This window comes from Lissotriton helveticus, chromosome 3_1 (genome assembly GCF_964261635.1).
Source record: "Lissotriton helveticus chromosome 3_1, aLisHel1.1, whole genome shotgun sequence".
Taxonomy (NCBI): Eukaryota; Metazoa; Chordata; class Amphibia; order Caudata; family Salamandridae; genus Lissotriton; species Lissotriton helveticus.
Genome location: NC_136061.1, coordinates 1,895,797,287 through 1,895,815,879, shown reverse-complemented (window position 1 = coordinate 1,895,815,879; position 18,593 = coordinate 1,895,797,287). Strand labels below are relative to the sequence as shown.

The following is an 18,593-nucleotide window of genomic DNA, read 5'->3' as shown; positions in this document are numbered from 1 at the left end:
GAAGAGAATCCCCAACAATTCCAGTGGGATTCGAAACGCGTAGGCCCCGCCACATTTGGTCTACGTGAGCATCTGGGTATTCAATCAGTTCAACCCGGAGCTCTCTTTTTTGTACATTACCTTTCAGCACTAATTTATAATGAGTTTGAACCAGCTTGTTTGATATATAGGAATGTACCTTATAAATTAGCCCACTTCACTGCCATTGGAAATCATATGTAGACCGTGGTTGTTTTTTCGCTTTTTGATATTGAATACTGTTCATAAAAATTATTTTCTCGAGTGTATGAATCTCAATTGGTCGTTTGTGATATGCCTGTCTTTTTGATTGAATGATTGAATGCACGTTGAATATTCCTATGTCCCACCTGTTTGTTTTTAAAAAAAATCACATTTTGTACTATCTATTGAACTTTGAAATATATCAGAAAATGTTTCCAATAAAAGGCTATTAAGTAGCAAATACTCAATCTTGAATTCCTTTTCTTGTTTTGGATGTACATTGGTTGATTAAAATTATTCTTATCAGTATTGGCACCCCTGTTCTGTTAGTTGATTCATTTATGGCAAACTTGATGTCATTGTACAGGCCTCATCGCAGACTGCATCCCCTTTCAGCCACGGTGCCACTGGGTCTGTTTCCTGAGACCTACGATACGTTCTTGTTGAACTCTGGGGGCAACTCAGTCAATGGACTTGGGGTTGTCGTTGCCATCATGTCAGTGATACTGACTCCATGATGAAAACGATGCAGTGGCAATCCATTTCTCCATTTGCTGCTTCTGGATAGCTTCCACCCTCTGCATCATGCCCTGGAGGACACCTTCCACTGTCCCCCGCAAAACTCTGACACATGCACCTCGGACATTGATGAGGACCCGCCCAGGCCGCATGGCCAATCTGATGGTTATGACCTTTACAATGTACACTGTTGTCGATAGCTGACTGCACCAGGCAGCCCGAACCGTCCGGTGTGCACCCCACACACATCCAACACAGGTGTCACTCGGTATGTGTGCCTGCTAATAAATGTGGCGGTGCACAAGTGCACGTAGCCATTTACCCCATCTGAGCAAGTGTGCCCGTGTAGTCATTGTGTCAGCATGATGCGCACTGGTCCTGCAAAGTCAAAGTTTGCTGTCGTCATTGGACGTTACCATGTCACCTCAGCGTTGGCAGTAGCCATGGACATGGCTCATGCACTCCCCTGCATGCACAAGCAGCATGTGCTGGTCCGGCATACGTTAGGTCACCGCAGGGGTGTGCTGATTCGGCAGGGGCAGCAGGCCATGGCTCTGACCTGGCCTCGTGCAAGAGGTGCGTAAGTGTTTCTCAGTGTTGGGGTGTTGTCGCCACCAGGGCCACAGTAGTCGATGTTGCAAAGAAGAATGCACCAGGAGGGAGGGCCCGCACAGACGGAGACATGTAGGCGCGCAGCGCACACAAGTGAAGGGGCTCGTGGCAGGGAGGAGCAGCTGTGTGACAATGTAACACAAAGTGGGGCCACTCATGTGCCACGTGCTGGGCATACCATCCAAGATTCCCAGGGTCGCAGACATCCCAACACACCCACGACAGGCCTCTGTACATCGCCTGCATGCATGCAAATGGTGAAGTTACTGTAGGGATGAAAGGTTCTTTGTCTGCACTATTAGGCGGAAGCACATCTGCAGCTCCGAGCAGGAACTTGCATGTGGCCAGCACCCCCTGACAGATACGATTGCATTGACCTGTGTCTCCCACCCTACTCACTGCCTGACGTGGGACCAATGTGTACACTTCCCACACGAAGGAGTCCTTGGTCGCAGTTAGCGTGCATGAAATGAACTTCACACATACACCGACCCCACCCCAGACCTGCAACCCTGCAACCGTTGCACGCAGACACTGCTAATTGCACAGAGTTGTGCCATTCCATCAACAGGTCTGCCGCAGGGCAACCAAGTGCTGCCTCAGCAGAACCGCTGACGCAATGGCAGACCATCCCGGACACATGCCCGACTCCAGTCATGTGGAGCTGACCCGTGCATGTCTGTTGCATGTCCTGGGGGCACTGCCCTTGGCAGTGCTGCAGATAAGTTACTGGTTGAGCTTCAGCCTTGCGGACTTCACCTTCTTTCAGCCTGTGTTGCATTGTCGCTTGTGCATATTCAAGCGGTCAAGTGCCTCTCTAAAGTAATGGTGGCTGACCTGGACTTCAACGTGTGTGTGCGCCCCCTGTTGGCCCACCACGAGGAGTGTCACTGTGATGCCCGTTTATGGCATGAAGGGATGTTTCTCATGCAGGCTGGGATCTGGGCCTTGGAGATTGCACAAGTCATTGTATGCAGTGAGCACATTGAGCCACTATCCAATTTCGGCTTTGGTGCACATTGGGTCGAGTAGTTGGTGTCAGCACATCTGTCCGGGTCAGCTGATAGATTACGTTGATGACATATCCGATGTGTGGGATGACAATGGCTCATTGGATCTGTTGGCCTACACTGGTGCACTCACGTTCATTGACGAGTGACAAGGTACCTGCAGCCACGACTGAATGTGACCCATTGCACGTGTTCCGTATCCCAAGATGACAGTGAACATGGCTGCATTGTCCTGGACACATGATCCCGGCACGGACAACCAAAGCGGCCTGGCACAGACTTGTGTTGGTGATGGGCTCCACCGAGGTTGACACGGCAGGTTGCTAGGTTCCTCATTCAGGCATGCTGCTGCATTGGTTTGGATATCGTGGCACTTTCTTGGGCCATACTGGCACTCTCTTGTTTATAAAGTTTGCGCACTTTCACTTGTCTCCGACTGTGTTGTGTCTTGATTTGTATGCCAATGTGTTTGTCACGGACTGTCTGGCTCCCTGCCATACATGCATTGCTACCCCATCAGGACTGTGGGTTTTTCCTTGTGCATTCTCGTGTCCCTGTTTCGTGCTTTGCCAGGTGCGTATGGCCGTTTACCGGCCACAGGCAGGTGCACTTGTGTCCTGTGCTCATTTGTACAAATGTTGATGTTTGTGCCACATTGTGATCGATGTTGGGGTGCTCTGCTTCCTATGTGCGTGTGCTGCATTGTGTGTGGGATGTCCCTTTGGCTCTGATTTGGCTCGCCCTTCTCCCTTTCGGGCAGTGTGGTTTTCACTTCTGTGGTGTGTCGCGGGCGTCGCTGTGCTTATCCCTGCTTTCCTCATCATACCTGGCTTAATCACACGTTTTTTCACGTTGGGGCTTGAGTTTTTATCTCTGTCGCGGTGGTTGTATCGCGGATGTTGGCAGCATTTTCAGTGAACTATTGCATGCCACCGCGGTATTGTGAATTTCACGTTAACCCAGGGTTATTTTCCCGCGATGTGTAAAGGTGTGTTAGCTTTTTTGGGTGATATTTAGCACATGTTCTTGTGAATATACCCCAAAAAGTGAAAGGCTTCATGAGATCTCACACTAATCGAAGAACAGCACACTGGCTGTCTAGCAGTGCTGTAAAATATTTACTAATGTGTGCAGGAAAGAATGGTGAAACAAGGATCCGAGATCCAAAAGTCCAGCCACCCTACCATTTTTTGCGAATTTGAGAGAAAAAGAATACCTTCTAATGGATTTAAATTAATGAAGATGTTTTCTCAGTGAAACGGAATCAGAGAGAAAGCTGTTGCCAGAAGAGAGGGTATCACAATGTAAATGTTGAACAGAATCATAGTGAGGCTAAGATTTAGTTGAGGTTTTATTGTTCAGAAGCACACTTTCTGTTTTCTTTCTCTGGAACTATTAAAGTAAGCAAGCTAGCAATAGCTAAATGTGGTGGATGTGAAATCAGCAAGGGTGGTTACAGAGGGAGAAATGCTGGGCAGAGAAAGTCAGGATAAGATTTTCCATTCCCATAATAAAGACAGATCAAGGCTGTAGAAATGCATGGGCTACACATGGGGCTATAAAGGATAGGAGGGTTTGTCTGGCTGATGATTTAAAACAATACGTGAAATCAAGAATTAAATTCCAGTTGGGCTATTGAGTCATACGGAGGTGACTCCACCACCCACATATTACTTTGAAGCTTTCAAGAAATGTTTGTACAAGGTGGTTCTGATGAAAATTGTTTGGATGACCATTACCTCAGAACAGACAGAGCATTCAAGATAGTGGCAGGTGGTGAGCCCCACAACGGCATCGGGAAGATGGGACATTGGCCGTCTAGTTGTTTCAAACAACATGTGTGACCGCTAAAGTAATGTACAATAAAGGAACACATAGTTTGTTGAAGGCATTAAACCAATAGGAGCCTTGGACTTTCTAGCCATCTTGTGGAGCCTCCTGGGAAATTCCACACTTGTGCTTTTGACCAGGTGAACTATAAAAGTACAGCTGCTTCACTCCCAGTTATTATCAAATTTTTGGCTGGGGCAAGGGACATAAAGGAGAGTAAAGGTAGCAAGTGGGTAGCGTGACACGCTTTCCTAGACAAGCTTGTTCTATATATGTGAAACCAGCTGTCCAGTGATGTAGGTGTGGGTGAGGGGGCACCGAGACCTTGGGCTGTTTTACTGTGCTCTACTAGGCGAGTCGGTAACCTATTGCCGACTCGCAAAATAGGGTTTGTGAGTTGCTATTAGGAAGGGGCGTCCCTTCCTAATAGCAAGTCACAGCAGTATGTATGATTTGCGGTCATAAAACAGTTGCAGTTACCACCAATTTCAAAATGGTGGTAAGCCAGTCGCAAACAGGAAGGGGACCCCACTGGACCCCTTTCTGAATGGTTGCACAAGTGTTTTTTAAGAGCAGGCAGTGGTCCATAGGACCACTGCCTGCTCTTAAAAAAGATAAAACTGAAAAGTTTCATTTTTCTTTTTAAAACGCATCCCGTTTTCCTTTGGGGAAAACAAAAATAATGTTGATTTATTTAAAAAGCAAACAAAGACATGGTGGTCTGCTGTCCAAAGCAGGCCACCTTTCCTGTAATTGTACCCTATTCCCAATAGGTCATAAATTGCGACCTGCCTCATGAATAATGATGCGGCAGGTCATTTGCGACACCACTGGGAATCGCTAAATGTGTCTGAGATACATTAGTACATTCCGTTTTGCAAGTCGCAAATTGCGAGAAGCAAAAAAAATGCAATTTGTGACCCAAAAAACAGAATGGTCATACATCTGGCCCTTAATCTCCCCGTGCCTACCATAAATGAATGTGTGCTTAACTGGTGCTGAAGAAAAGCACCGGTGTTGATGATTAAGTGCCGGTGCTAAGCACCTGAAATCATCAGCTCAAATTAAGCACTAAGTGGTTAACGGTAAAAGGCCCTCACTTTTCAATGCTCCACTGGGTAAAGGAATGTTATCAGACTCTCTTTCGCTTCCTTTCTCTCTCAGTTTGGTCACTTTCTTTACCTCAACTTCTCTATCTCACTTTTTATTTCCACCTCTGACTCTCCCTTTCTCTACCTATTACCACCTCACCACACTCCCTTTCAATCCACCTCTCTTTTACTACCACACCTATCTCATGCTGCATTATCTCTCACCCTATCTTGCTCATCCCGCCTTAGCTAGCAGCCTATCTCACTACCTCTTACTGACTTACTTTTATCTCCTTCAGTCTACCTTTCTTCTCCCTATTTTTCCTCCCTCTTTCTGCCTCGCGTTTCTCTACTCCACTCCACTTCACTTCTCTTACTCAATTTCTCCTTACCTTTCCATCTTGTTGCTTCCCATTGCTCTCTACCTCCCCAATTACTAAATTCCTGCCCTCCTCGCTATCTCATTTTTAAAAACCCTAATCTCTGGCTGCCTCTGTGCCACTGCTCCCTATGACACTCGGCCTCTTTTTCTGTGACTCACCTATTTTTCAGTGTTATAAATATCTGCATACTTACCACTCACTGTCTAATAATCTATACATCTCTGTGTACCTATCCTCATCTCTCTTTCTCTTCTTTGACTACCTACTGACCCTTTCAATATAGCTCTCTTCACCCCACTTTTCTATAGACATTACTCATGATCTCACCTCTCTCTCTGACATTATTTGCGCCTAGCTCAGCATCCCTTCCTGTCTACGCCCTTGCTATAACTCAGCTCTCTCAAAATCATTCCTCAAACTGTACCTTACTGCTGTTTTATCTCTACCCTTTTATCTATCCTACATCCATTTTGATGTGCTCAACTGGATTTCTCTTTATCACATCGCTCTCTTGTTCTCCTGCCTACTACACTTCACCTCTCTGGAGCCCCTTCCTTGCCACTGTCTCTCCTCTATTGCCTACCCTACCTCACATCTCTCCGACTACTTTGTTTCTAGATACTGAACCTATCTCTTTCACTACCCATCCTCTCAAGTTACCAGACTCCTTGTTCACTACCTCACTTTACCATCCCCCACCCACCCTCACTCTCTCTTTCTAGCTCTGGCCTTCTGCTTTACTGCTAACATTACCTTACTCCTTTTTTGCTACCTTTTTCTTTATTGCTACCTCTTATTCTTTATCTTGACCACCCCTCTCTCTGTCGCTCTGTCACTCTTATCTCTCTGTACCGTTTCTCTATTTCAACTCACCCTCCCTCCCTACCTACCTTTATGGAACTATCTACCTCATCTGCCTCTATCGTACAATCTACCTTACCCGTTTACATGTAACTCACCCTCTCTCTCTCTACCATTGTATCATCTCACCTCTGTTTCTTCATCTCACCTGTCTCTCTTCTTCACTTACTTTCTCACTACACATCTTCAGCCTTTCAACCTCTCTCTTTACCTTCATATTTGCCTCATTGCTCTCTTTCCCTCGCCTGTGTTTCTGTAATTCTATTTTCATTTTGATCCCTTATCTACCACCCCACGGTCTTTCTAATTTGCATCTCTCTAGACTTCTCTCACTACCTCATTCTCTACCTCTCTCAGCCTTTCTCTAATCGGGTAAACAAGAGTCAGGGGTCTTTCCCCAATTACAATTTGTAAAACTATGCAACGTGTTAAATCCATTATCAAGCCAAGCCACAATGGTGGCTTCCTCATTGTCTCCAAAGCCAAGTGCTTGTTCATCTCAAGTGATTGGGTTGTGAGTGGTTTATGATACTTGTTGACTCAGAACACAAAAAGGGCTGGGAGCTAAGCATCTGCCTGCCTTCTTCCTTGCAAAATACCCTCACAGTGTGGGGATTGAGCAAGGGTCATGAATGTGGGAATGAGGTAGAGTGCATCTGGGCTGCAGACACCCTCCTTTTATGGGGGACAGTGGAGTCACAATTGCATTATCAAGCTACAGGATAATAGGGTCTGCTAACTGCCAAGAAGGCATTTCCAAAACAGCAGGCAGTACAGAAGCCCCACTGATAATCTTCATTTGTTGGCCACTTTTTAGATTGAGAGCTGGTCTTCTACAATATTTCTGTCATGTCAACTAGTTTATATGATACAGAGGTATCAAGCGAGTTCCCAGGTTGGAAAAACTGACCTGGCTTGTAGGTGGAGTTTTGCAGGTAACACAAATAGAAGAATACATTTCAGAGATTACAGAGCAGAAACCTCTTTGGTACAGTCGGCATGACGACTAGATTTAGGTCACTGTGGCTGAAGGACATTGGGGGAGAGGTAAAGTCTAAATGAAGACAAACGGGCAGGGTGGAACTGCGGGGGCTAACGGTTGTAGTATAACCTTTTTGGCGGATATAGGGCTTGGTGCCAGGAGTAGTCATATAGGAACTTCTTGTGAAGACATTTCTTTGAGTCTCTTGTGGGAACAATGGGGAATCTTACAGTTGTGAGGTTCTAGTCAGGGTGGTTGATTGGAGCAGGATTGTATTCATGACAGTTTGCTTATGGCTGACAGGATAGACTCACGCTCGTTCAGGCTGTGAATTATTAAACATATTGTTACTGTATTTGCTGCCTCCAGACCTTACTACATTTTTGCCGACAACCAGCCAGCCTCATAGCCTGAAAGGTGATTGACTAACTCATTCTGCGCTGAGGAACCCACAATTCTGCTCTGAAGAACCCGCAGATAACCGACACTGAAGCCAAAATCGTAATCTTATTCTAGGCGTCTGCCAATGAGTAAATCTGACTCTGTCCGTTCCCCATCAACTGCCAGGATTCTGGCTGTAAGTACATTTCACTCATTACCCCCCCCCCTAAACACTACTCCGGCCTGTACTACGGCCCATAGAATTCGAGCAGTGTGCAATGCCCGAGGGTATACAACCTTTACAACGCAACTTTTACCACGACCTACCATTACCACAGATTTTTTACAACGCAGGATCCATGACAACGCATACCATTACCACGCATGTATTTACAACGCAGGTACTTTTACAACGCATACCATTACAACGTAAGTATTGGTAAGTATATTATTTTATTAAAAATATTATTTGGTTTTTTTTGTAAAGGGGTATTTTTTGGGTTCAGGGTCAGTTTTGGGTTTTTGGGTAAAGGGGTATTTTTAGGGTTCAGGGTCAGTTTTCAGTTTTTGGGTAAAGGGGTATTTTTAGGGTTTAGGGTCAGTTTTCAGTTTTTGGGTAAAGGGGTATTTTTAGGGTTTAGGGTCAGTTTTCAGTTTTTGGGTAAAGGGGTATTTTTAGGGTTCAGGGTCAGTTTTCAGTTTTTGGGTAAAAGGGTATTTTTAGGGTTCAGGGTCAGTTTTCAGTTTTTGGGTAAAGGGGTATTTTTAGGGTTCAGCGTCAGTTTTCAGTTTTTGGGTAAAGGGGTATTTTTAGGGTTTAGGGTCAGTTTTCAGTTTTTGGGTAAAGGGGTATTTTTTAGGGTTCAGGGTCAGTTTTCAGTTTTTGAGTAAAGGGGTATTTTTAGGGTTCAGGGTCAGTTTTCAGTTTTTGGGTAAAGGGTTATTTTTAGGGTTCAGGGTCAGTTTTTAGTTTTTGGGTAAAGGGGTATTTTTAGGGTTCAGGGTCAGTTTTGGGTTTTTGGGTAAATGGGTATTTTTAGGGTTCAGGGTCAGTTTTGGGTTTTTGGGTAAAGGGGTATTTTGAGGGTTCAGGGTCAGTTTTGGGTTTTTGGGTAAAAGGGTATTTTTAGGGTTCAGGGTCAGTTTGGGGTTTTTGGGTAAAAGGGGTATTTTTTGGGTTCAGGGTCAGTTTTGGGTTTTTGGGTGAAAGGGTATTTTTAGGGTTCAGGGTCAGTTTTGGGTTTTTGGGTAAAAGGGGTATTTTTTGGGTTCAGGGTCAGTTTTGGGTTTATGGGTAAAGGGGTATTTTTTTGGGTTCAAGGTCAGTTTTGGGTTTAAATTTAAATTACATTAAATTAAATTGATTAAATTAAATTAAATTAAATTAAATTATATTAAATTAAATTAAATTAATTAAATTAAATTAATTAAATTAAATTAAATTACATTATATTAATTTTAATTAAATTAAATATTAAAAAATATTATATACTTACCAATACTTACGTTGTAATTGTATGCGTTGTAAAGGTATATGCGTTGTAAATACATGCGTGGTAATGGTATGCGTTGTCATGGATCCTGCGTTGTAAAAAATGCGTGGTAATGGTAGGCGTGGTAAAAGTATGCGTTGTAACGTCATACATCCATGCCCGAGACCTTGTATTCTACACATGAACGCACGAGCGCTTCAACGTTGCGCCTAAATTGAGTAATCTTACTTGGCTCAACGTTTGTAGCCTCTCATTCACCGCAATGGCCCGCTCTCCTTTGCAAGTTCAAGTTTAATACACAAGACAGTACCTGTGTTAAAGCTTTCTTCATCTCTGATCAGCTTCTCTTTTAAAGCCTTCTCATGGATTGAGTGTACGTGCTGAGTCACCCCATCACGTCACTTGGCAGAGAAAAGCATTTTACCATTTTTTCCTTTGGAGATTTAGCGGGGAAAAAGTAACATTAACAGGTCTCTCTACACAACCAAGTGGAGCCCTCAGCAATTGTAGCAGCCACTCCCTTCTTACCTCACCACTGTACACCTTTTAAGCAGTGGGAGGACTAGGTAGATTTATTTAAAAATTATTTAATTGCGCTAGATGGGCAAGACTTTAGACTTGAGCACAAGAAAACCCTATTGCTATGTACCTTGGGAAAAGAAGGACATCATACATTTAAGTTTTTTCCAGAGATATGGGATACTAATGACCAGCCTGTACGTTATGTGTACAAGGATGCTAAATTGGAACACCGATTTGCAAAAGAGGAGAATATTGTTTTATACGGGTACAAATTCTACACATATCCACAAAAGTTGGGGGAGTCAATTGATGACTTTGTATCCAGTATACATGAACCTTTGGTCAAGTGTTGCTTTGGCCAGGTGACAGAAGAACTAATTTGCTACCAACTGACAGTTCAGTGTAGAAGCAAAAAAATGCAAACACGGTTATGGGCAGCAAAGAACCCTTCGTTTAAAGATGCACTCAGTACAGCCAAGATTGTGGAGGAGTCGGAATTGTGCATGAAGGAGATGGAAAGAAAAAGACTTGGCGAGTGGAAGTGATGAGATATCTGCGATGGACAGGTGGGAGTATAGCAGGGATGGTCTCTAGCAACAAACATTATATTTTATTCTATTCTATGTAGCACTTGTATTATGCATAGCTAGCCATAGCCAGCCAAGCGCTGCTAGTGAGAAGACGTTTCGCGCAACAGGGGGTTCTTCTGAAACAGCATGGTTTTGAGTGAATTGCAGCAATTCTCAGAGAGGTGCGGAGGGTGTTCCACAATTTGGAAAGCATTGGAGGAATGCAAGATTTGCTCCAGTGGAGATATGGTGAAATCAGAGATATAAGGATACATTTAGAAAGGAGGCAGCAATAATTCAAAGAACTTGACAGGTTGTCACAGTGGTAGAAAGTTTCCTTTCAGAGTTTCCAAGTCGTGCTATGCAATCAGTAATGAATAGAGGACGTTTGGACATAAGGGTCATTTTGTCCGCATGTGCAAGGACAGTGGCAAGTCCGGAGTAGCGGTCATGGAAGAGGTGATAGAAGACAGACTAGACCAGGTGCTAAGAACGTATGAGGAAGGAAATGGTAAAGGACGGAAAATAGGACCTAAGGTGAGATTTGGGGTCAATGGCAGGGAAGTTGAGTTGATGGTTGATTCAGGATCCTTGTCTATCATCATCACGAAAAGCATGTTTGAAAATTAATGGCCACTTACTAAATTGACAGCCAAAGACATTGATCACAGAGGATATCAGGGAGAAATTTACATATTGACTATTTCCAGGCATCAGTTACATTTTTGTTGTGAGATATTGATGGCAAGGTTTATGCTGCGGAAGATGGGCCACCAATCCTAGGTTGGGTGCACCGATATGATCTACATAAGCTAATCATTCCTCTTGCTCCCTGTCAGATCATGGTTGTAGATGATATTGGTATTGATGAAGTATTGGGGAAGCAAGTGAAGTATTTAGGGAAATATTATGTCATCTTAAGGGTTATGTCAACAAAAACATTGTAGTGGATGCAGCTGTTCCAGTGAAACACAGATTGAGAAGGGTGCCTGTGGTGATTAGGAGTGAAGTGAAGAAAATACTGGATTTCTCAGGTTGTAATAATGAAAACAACTGTTAGGCGATTGATATTCTGCATAGATTTAAGACGGCTCAACCAGAATTTTGTCACAGATACTTTACCGCTACCTAACATCAATGAGATGATTTTGTTGCTCAAGGGTGGCAAGCTCTTCTCTAAATTTGATCTAAAGAGTACATACCACCAGACATATCTACATTAATAATGGAAAGTTTTAACAGCATTCATCACGATGGAAGTCACTTTTCAGTTCACCAGAATGTCCTTCAAGATATTGTCAGCTGCAAGTGTGTTCCAACGAATGATGACTGAGGTGATCAAAGGGCTCAAAAATTAAATCTACTTTCAGGATGAAATACTAGTGTTTGGTGAGACTGCAGAAGCTCACAACTGTGCTTTGAATTCTGGGTTGAAAATGTTACATGATGCAGGGCTCATCTTGAGGAAAGAAAAGGGAAATTTCTAGTAGAAGCTGTAGAATACTTGAGTCACACTATTTCTGGTGAGGAGGTTGGACCAAATAAGGTTTTACTGAGAGTCATTAAATCATCTGCCATACCCCAGGAAATGAACCAATTGCAGTCTTTCCTGGATCTCATTGAATACTACTACTCTAAGTTTGTAGACATATTTGCTGAACAAACTGAAAAATTAAGATATCTATTTGAGGAAAGGGTATGTGTTTGTGTAAGCCAAAGAACAATAGTAAGCTGTCAATGGAATTAGAAAAAAAGTGTGTGAAGAAGGTATATTAGGAACTTTTAATATCTGGTTAATTCCTGTTTCAACGGAAGATGCGAGTGCTTGTGGTGTGGGGGCAGTCCTTTTCCCAAATGTATGGCAGAGCAGAGAAGACTGTAGCATTTGCATTGCGCCTCTTTACTAGTAGTGAATGCAACTATTCAGTCATAAAGCTGTGGCCTGGTGTGTTGAATACTTCTGGACTATCTCTGGAGGTTGAGTTTTTGTTTTAATACTAATCACAAACCTTTGATCAAATTACTGTCACCGGGAGGAGCTGGAAAGGGATTAGCAAGATTAGCCAGGTTGGCATTCAGTTTACAAGAATATAGACACAAGATTGAATACATTCCTGGTTGGTGTAATGCTCAGGCTGGCTGTCTTTCACGTCTGTCGTTGGACTGGGCTGTGGTTGATAAACAGGCTGTACTAGCTAAAGAAGAAGAAAGAGCAGTAGCACAGTTGCAGGAGGTGGAGGAGAATATTTTACCTCTAGATAATGGTGCCACGGTATGCTAACGTACGGGGTCTTGGAGGCTGTGGAATGGATGATAGTTGAGGGTTGGCGTAGGGAGAGCACTGTCTCTCCTTCCGTGAACTCTGAAAAGATTCTGGATGAATTGGCGATGTGTGGCCAGAATATTATCATGCGCAATGAGAAATGTGTTACTCCTGGCGGTGTTAAAAACAAGATCATTGGAATAGTGCATCAGAGACATCTACGGCAGACTCTGCTCAAGAGGAGAGTAAAGGAAAATTCCTGGTGGCCAGGGATGGAAAAACATGTCAGCGAGCAGGTTGAAAAGCGCCAAGCTTGCACGAAAAGTGAAAAGAGACTTAAGACAGGTGTGCAGGCTGCCAGTGGGCACATTGAGGATCCAGGTATGCCCTGGTCTATAGTGTGTATAGATTTTACCTGGCCAATGTCTGGTGTAAAAGTATAACATAGAAATGCAATAGTGTTGGTCGATGTACACTCCGAATGGCTAGTGGCCAAATTCATGAGGGATGTAACTACCAGGAGTACCATTGTTGCTGTAGAGGGAGTGTTCATGGAGGAGAGTTTTCCTTAGACAATTACAACTGACAATGGTACCTAACTCACTTTGCTTTGGATTAACTCACTCTTGGAACAATTTAGGATTAAACATGACTGCACACTGTTTTATAATCCCCAAGCAAATGGTTTTGTGGAAAGGCCAATCGTTTGGTCAAGGGTGTGATTTTGATGACTATACAAGGTGGATGAAATTCAATTTAAATTTGTATAGTGCACTACCACCCTAGGGATTTTAGGCGCTGTTGCTTGGAAGGAAAAAGGAGAACCTAAAAAATAGAGAAGAAGGGGTATGGTCCTGAAGAAAGACTACTGGTTGAAAAGCCATGTTTTTAGGGCTTTTCAGAATGAAAGCATATCTGACTTATTCTTAAGATACGGCTGCCTGGAAAGCCACAGTCTGGATGGATAGAAAATTTCTACCTCCCCAGTTGGCTCTCCTGATCTTGGGTATCATAAAATTAGATGTAGAGGAAGAAAGCAAGGATCTATTGAGAATATATCGTTGAACATGTTGTTTGAGGTAGTCAGGTCCAGAGTCATGCATTGCTTTAAATGGAATGCAAAGGGTCTTAAAATCAATCAGTTTTTTTATGGGAAGCCGGTGTAGCAGGGAGAGAACATGCGATAGTGATTGATGTTTGGAAATGGCCAGAAGCAACAGGGCATCCACGGTCTGGAGGATCTGCAGTTTGTTTATAAAAATATGTTCTGGATATTAGAGAATAGTGCGCTACAGTAGGCAATTTTAGACAGAATGAGTGTTGAGATAATGGATTTCTGCAGATTACGTGGGATGACAGGAATTTTGTCCTGAGGGTGTTCAGAATGAAAAAATAGGAGGAGGTGATGGAGTTTACGTTTCCTTCAAAGGAGAACTTGTTATCAAAATAAACCCACAGATTCTGCCAAATAACAGAACCTCAGTTTTACCCAAGCTCAGTTTTAGCAGTTGTTTGACATCCAGTTTCCGTCTTGGAGCATTCAGTTCTAAAATCTAGAAGCAGTGTCATCCGGGTTGCTGGTTACCAATACAAATACCACAATTTGGGTGTTGTTGGCGCATGGCACTACTGCAAATCCAAAAGATTTTATCAAGTTGGTCAATGAGGTTACATAGAAGTTAAAAGGGTGGAGGTCAGTGAGTAGTGCTGAGGGACCCCACAAGGTGAAGAGAAAGAAGAGGACTTGAAATCAGCAAGTCTGACAAACTGCTCTCTATCCAAGAGAAAAGATTTAAGGAGCTTGAGGTAGTTGGCCCTGATTCCAATAGTGAATAGACATTCGATAAGCAAGCTGTGGTTAACTGGATGGCATCTAGTTGACCATTGCTATTTATGAGCAGAGAAAGTTTGGAGTTTTGTCCTTCTCCATAATCATTGCAGGGAAGGGTAGACGTGAGATAGACCTGTAATTGTTTGGGTCATTGCATTTTTAAGAGGAATAATGGAAGCCTACTTCAATTCCTTTGGGAAATAGCACTTAGTGAACATCCTAGTGCAATGTTGAAGAGATGGTGAACAAGATGATCTGGCTCAGCTCACTAGAGAGCATGGAGCATCTGAGGTGTCACATTTTGAAAGCATGAGAGGGTGGAAACCAAGCACGAAATTGACACCTGCGTGATGGTTAAATCATAATGGTAATGTGGAGGAATTAAATTCTAGGGTGGAAACCATGCGAGTCATTGATGTAGGAGATTTGATGAAAGTTGAAGCATGGAAGCGTGAATGCAGGTTTGTCAACGTTTTGTGGACCTTTCAAGGCAAACAGACATTGGCATAGCCCAGTGGTTCCCAAACTTTTTTGACCTGTGGCTCCCTTGACCTAATTGGCAGTTGGCCGTGGCTACCCACCATTTTTTTACCGGTGCAGAGGTGGTGGGGGTGGGGGGGGGGGATTTGGATGTAAGCCCGACCTCGGGAGTCCTTCTTGTTGTGTTCTGTAAATTAATTGGGATGCTACGAAGAATGAAGGTATTATAATCATATTTATAACAATATAAAAATATAACAGTTGTTTAATAAAAACTTGTTAAGTGAGAAACATTACAAGATTAATAGCGCACACATGCTTTGAAACTACGGCTATGTACAAACCAAGTGCGAGTAGAGAGGCTGCTATTGATGGAAAGAAAACATGGAGTCCCATTCATGAAAGGAAACATAAAAATATGGGCAGAGATTTACTTCTCCGACTGAAGGTATTTTTAGGCTGATTTCATATTCACCAACATTCCAAGTAGAGGGCATGCAAAGCTGCGGAGGTGGAAAGTTTCCAGGCATACCACTGGCGATACGCAGTTAGGCACCAAGCAATCCCAATCAAATGCCATGCCGATCTTCTGCCCAACCTCTGTTTTTTACTTGAACTACATTTTACACTCGTGTTTTACACAATCTTGTCAGTATTTAAAATCTAGTTCAAGTAAAAAACGGAGGTTGGGCAGAAGATCGGCATGGCATTTGATTCATAGTAGTATAGTTGCATCCTTTTGGTAACACTGGTGCTGATTGACACTTTGCCCAATCTGCAACTCCTTTACCTTTAAAATTCACCAGTCAAAAAACTTGGGATCGCAGAACATGCATTTCCAGAGCTCTGTCTCATGTTACCTCTTTCGACACCCGCCATCTAGGATTTCGAGTGTTTAAAAGGCAAAGCAAAAATCTAATTATTCTAGTTCCTAAAATGATCTTGCAGAGTAACCTAAATTGAGGCCTGTCAGGAAAGGCAATAAAGAGTCTGCAGAGAGAAAACCGTATCCATCACATCCAGCATTACCAAAGGTTTGCAACTATTTTGCTGAGGGGTAATACTAAAGAAATACCAATGTTAGGCCTGAATGTGCTGTTTAAGTCACGTAGTAATATATTACCAATACCTGCTGCTCAACCATAATATCCAAAACTACTTCTACCAGGTCATTTCCAATAAATGCTAGGGGAACCAAATGTGCATCTGTAAGCTGTTTGGATCTGGGGGGAACATCATGCCCACGTTCTGAGTCTTTAACGAGCTCCGTGGAGCCTGCCTTTTTACACTAAAAATAATGCAGGTGATACAGGTGTTAAACGGAGGTTGGGCAGAAGATCGTCATGTAATTTGATTAATAATTAATGATAATCAAATGCCATGCCGATCTTCTGCCCAACCTCCGTTTTACACCCGTATCACCTGCATTAGTTTTAATGTAAAAAGGCGGGCTCCACGGAGCTTGTTAAAGAAATTAGACATCAGAAGCCAAGCCGAGGCCTTCTCTCTGGCTGCTTTAAAAAGCTCTGTGGCGCCCGCTTTTTTACAGTCGGGCTTCTTGGCTTGCGTATCACTGCCGAACTCCTGTTCTACTGAACGGGAATCCCTCCCATGCCAGTTCCTTACCTTACTTGCGAAGACGATCCCACGGTCGGGCAGCAATAACGTCCCTCAAACGGTCAGAGGCGAGCTACGTATGCCAGTAATGGCGACTACTACGCCTGTGAAAGCACGTACGACGCTTACATACGTGCACTCTTGGGCCATTCATTTTCCCGGATTATGCAGGCGGCAAGGATTTTGCGCTGCAGCTCAACAAGCTTCATTTTCCCAACGTGAGCGCGGCACCCCTGGCTGCTCATGACGGCGCACCAGGGTGCTGCGGCGCACAGTTTGGGAACCACTGGCATAGCCAATAGGTCTCGCTTTTGGGACCAGCTAAGTATTTAGTTATGCAGCACAATATTCTTGGTGCAACAACAACTGTTGCTTGGCTAAACACTTAAAAAGTCCCAAAGGCGAGACCTATTGGCTATGCCAATGCTTGTTTCCATTTTCAGTGAGTAAACTATTTCCTGGCCATCTAGTTACTCACAAAATGATGCTCAGACAGACATAGCCTTAGGAAGGGGTTTTCCACAGTAAGAGGCCGAGCATCCATCACTCCCGTAAAATAAAAGCATATTATGAGGTGGTACTGGTGCAATCAGCCAAGTCACTTTTCTAATCCACTTCCAAAAAGCGGAATTTCACTGTTTTATTGTCATTGAGGGATGAAAGGATGTGACCGTCATGCCTAATGTTACGAATGATAATGCTAGTCTTAAAGCAGAGGGAGGTTGTTTTGGGCATCTCCGCACATGCACACCCTAAATCGCGTGATCAGATGTAGCGAGAGAGGACTTGAAGCAACTGTCTCTAAAAATAGGACATCAACAAACAGCGGGCTCTAGGTAAGAACTCTTCTCCAAGGAGCCATCTTCTGTGGTTGATGTGTGTTTTTTTTTATTTGAAGAGACTGCTGGCAGTGGTAGTCGCCTCTAACAAATGAAGTTCTTCCCTACATAAAAATACTGGAATTGTTGTTCCACATGATTAAGATGCATATTTAAAGAGGTGAAGGCTAAAACGGTTGCCACTTCAAGCTCACAGAATTTCCTCCTCCAGCTGAGACCCACCGAATGCACAGAGGCACAGGTTAGCAGTGGTGTGCATGGAATGGTGCGCTTATAAATCCAAGCAGGATAGTGGGAGTACTAGTGGCTGCCCATCTCTTTGTGACAGTGATCTTCCAAAGTAAGAAAGGCAGCAACTGTTCCTGCAGGCATGTATCACTGGTGGCTGTCTCCACACACAAAACAATTACCTCTAGCAACCACACGAGGGAGGGGTCACTAGAGGGAACTGCAACAGTCACCTCACTAGGTCATGATTTTAGTCTGTTCACCTTAGATTATAGTGTCTTCTGTCATGCCAGGCAGGGCACCTATGGACACCAGCGAATAATGTTGTCAAACCATCTATCATTTACAAGTCTGATTCAACTCCACTGCAGTCTTCATTTGTGGCATGTAGCGTAGCCTCGAACGAAGGGGTCTGATTACAGAAGCACCCAGCAAAAATGTCTAAAGTTATCTGGTTGGGACTGGCTCGCAATTACATTGCCGTCCGCAGATCCTGCACCAGAAGGCAGATTTGGCTCCAAGTTTTCCACATACTGTTCACTATTTTCTTCTGAGTAAGAAACAGCATGTGTGAATTATATTTCCAATAACGCAGTCCATACAGAGTTGTAAAAACCTTTGCGAAGAACTATTATGTATACTATAACCCTCTACTGGTTGTATATTGTTTATGCAACTGCACAAGGCATGAGGAGGGGGTCTGTAGAGTTTGGTGGGGATGAGGCGCCTCTGGTAGGCTGACAGAAATTGAATGCGAACCAGAAGACCAAGGTAACAAGCGCGTGCTCGCGCCTCGCGCAAGTGGGGCTGCGGGGGGGAGGGGGGAGTGCGGCCAAGAGCAGGCAGCGTTTCCATTGTGG

General features: G+C 43.7%; 1 long non-coding RNA gene across 2 annotated transcripts in view; it reads right to left on the bottom strand.

Moving 5' to 3' along the window:
* Window positions 1–18,593, bottom strand: part of LOC144825198 (uncharacterized) — a 106,006-nt gene that overhangs the window by 73,015 nt on the left and 14,398 nt on the right. The window contains exon 1 of one of the 2 annotated variants that reach the window (XR_013609330.1): window positions 16,676–16,730. The exons of the other annotated variant lie outside the window; for it this stretch is intronic. This is a non-coding gene — a long non-coding RNA (uncharacterized LOC144825198). Of the gene's footprint in view, window positions 1–16,675; window positions 16,731–18,593 lie in introns of those variants that run through there. 2 annotated transcript variants of the gene reach the window in all.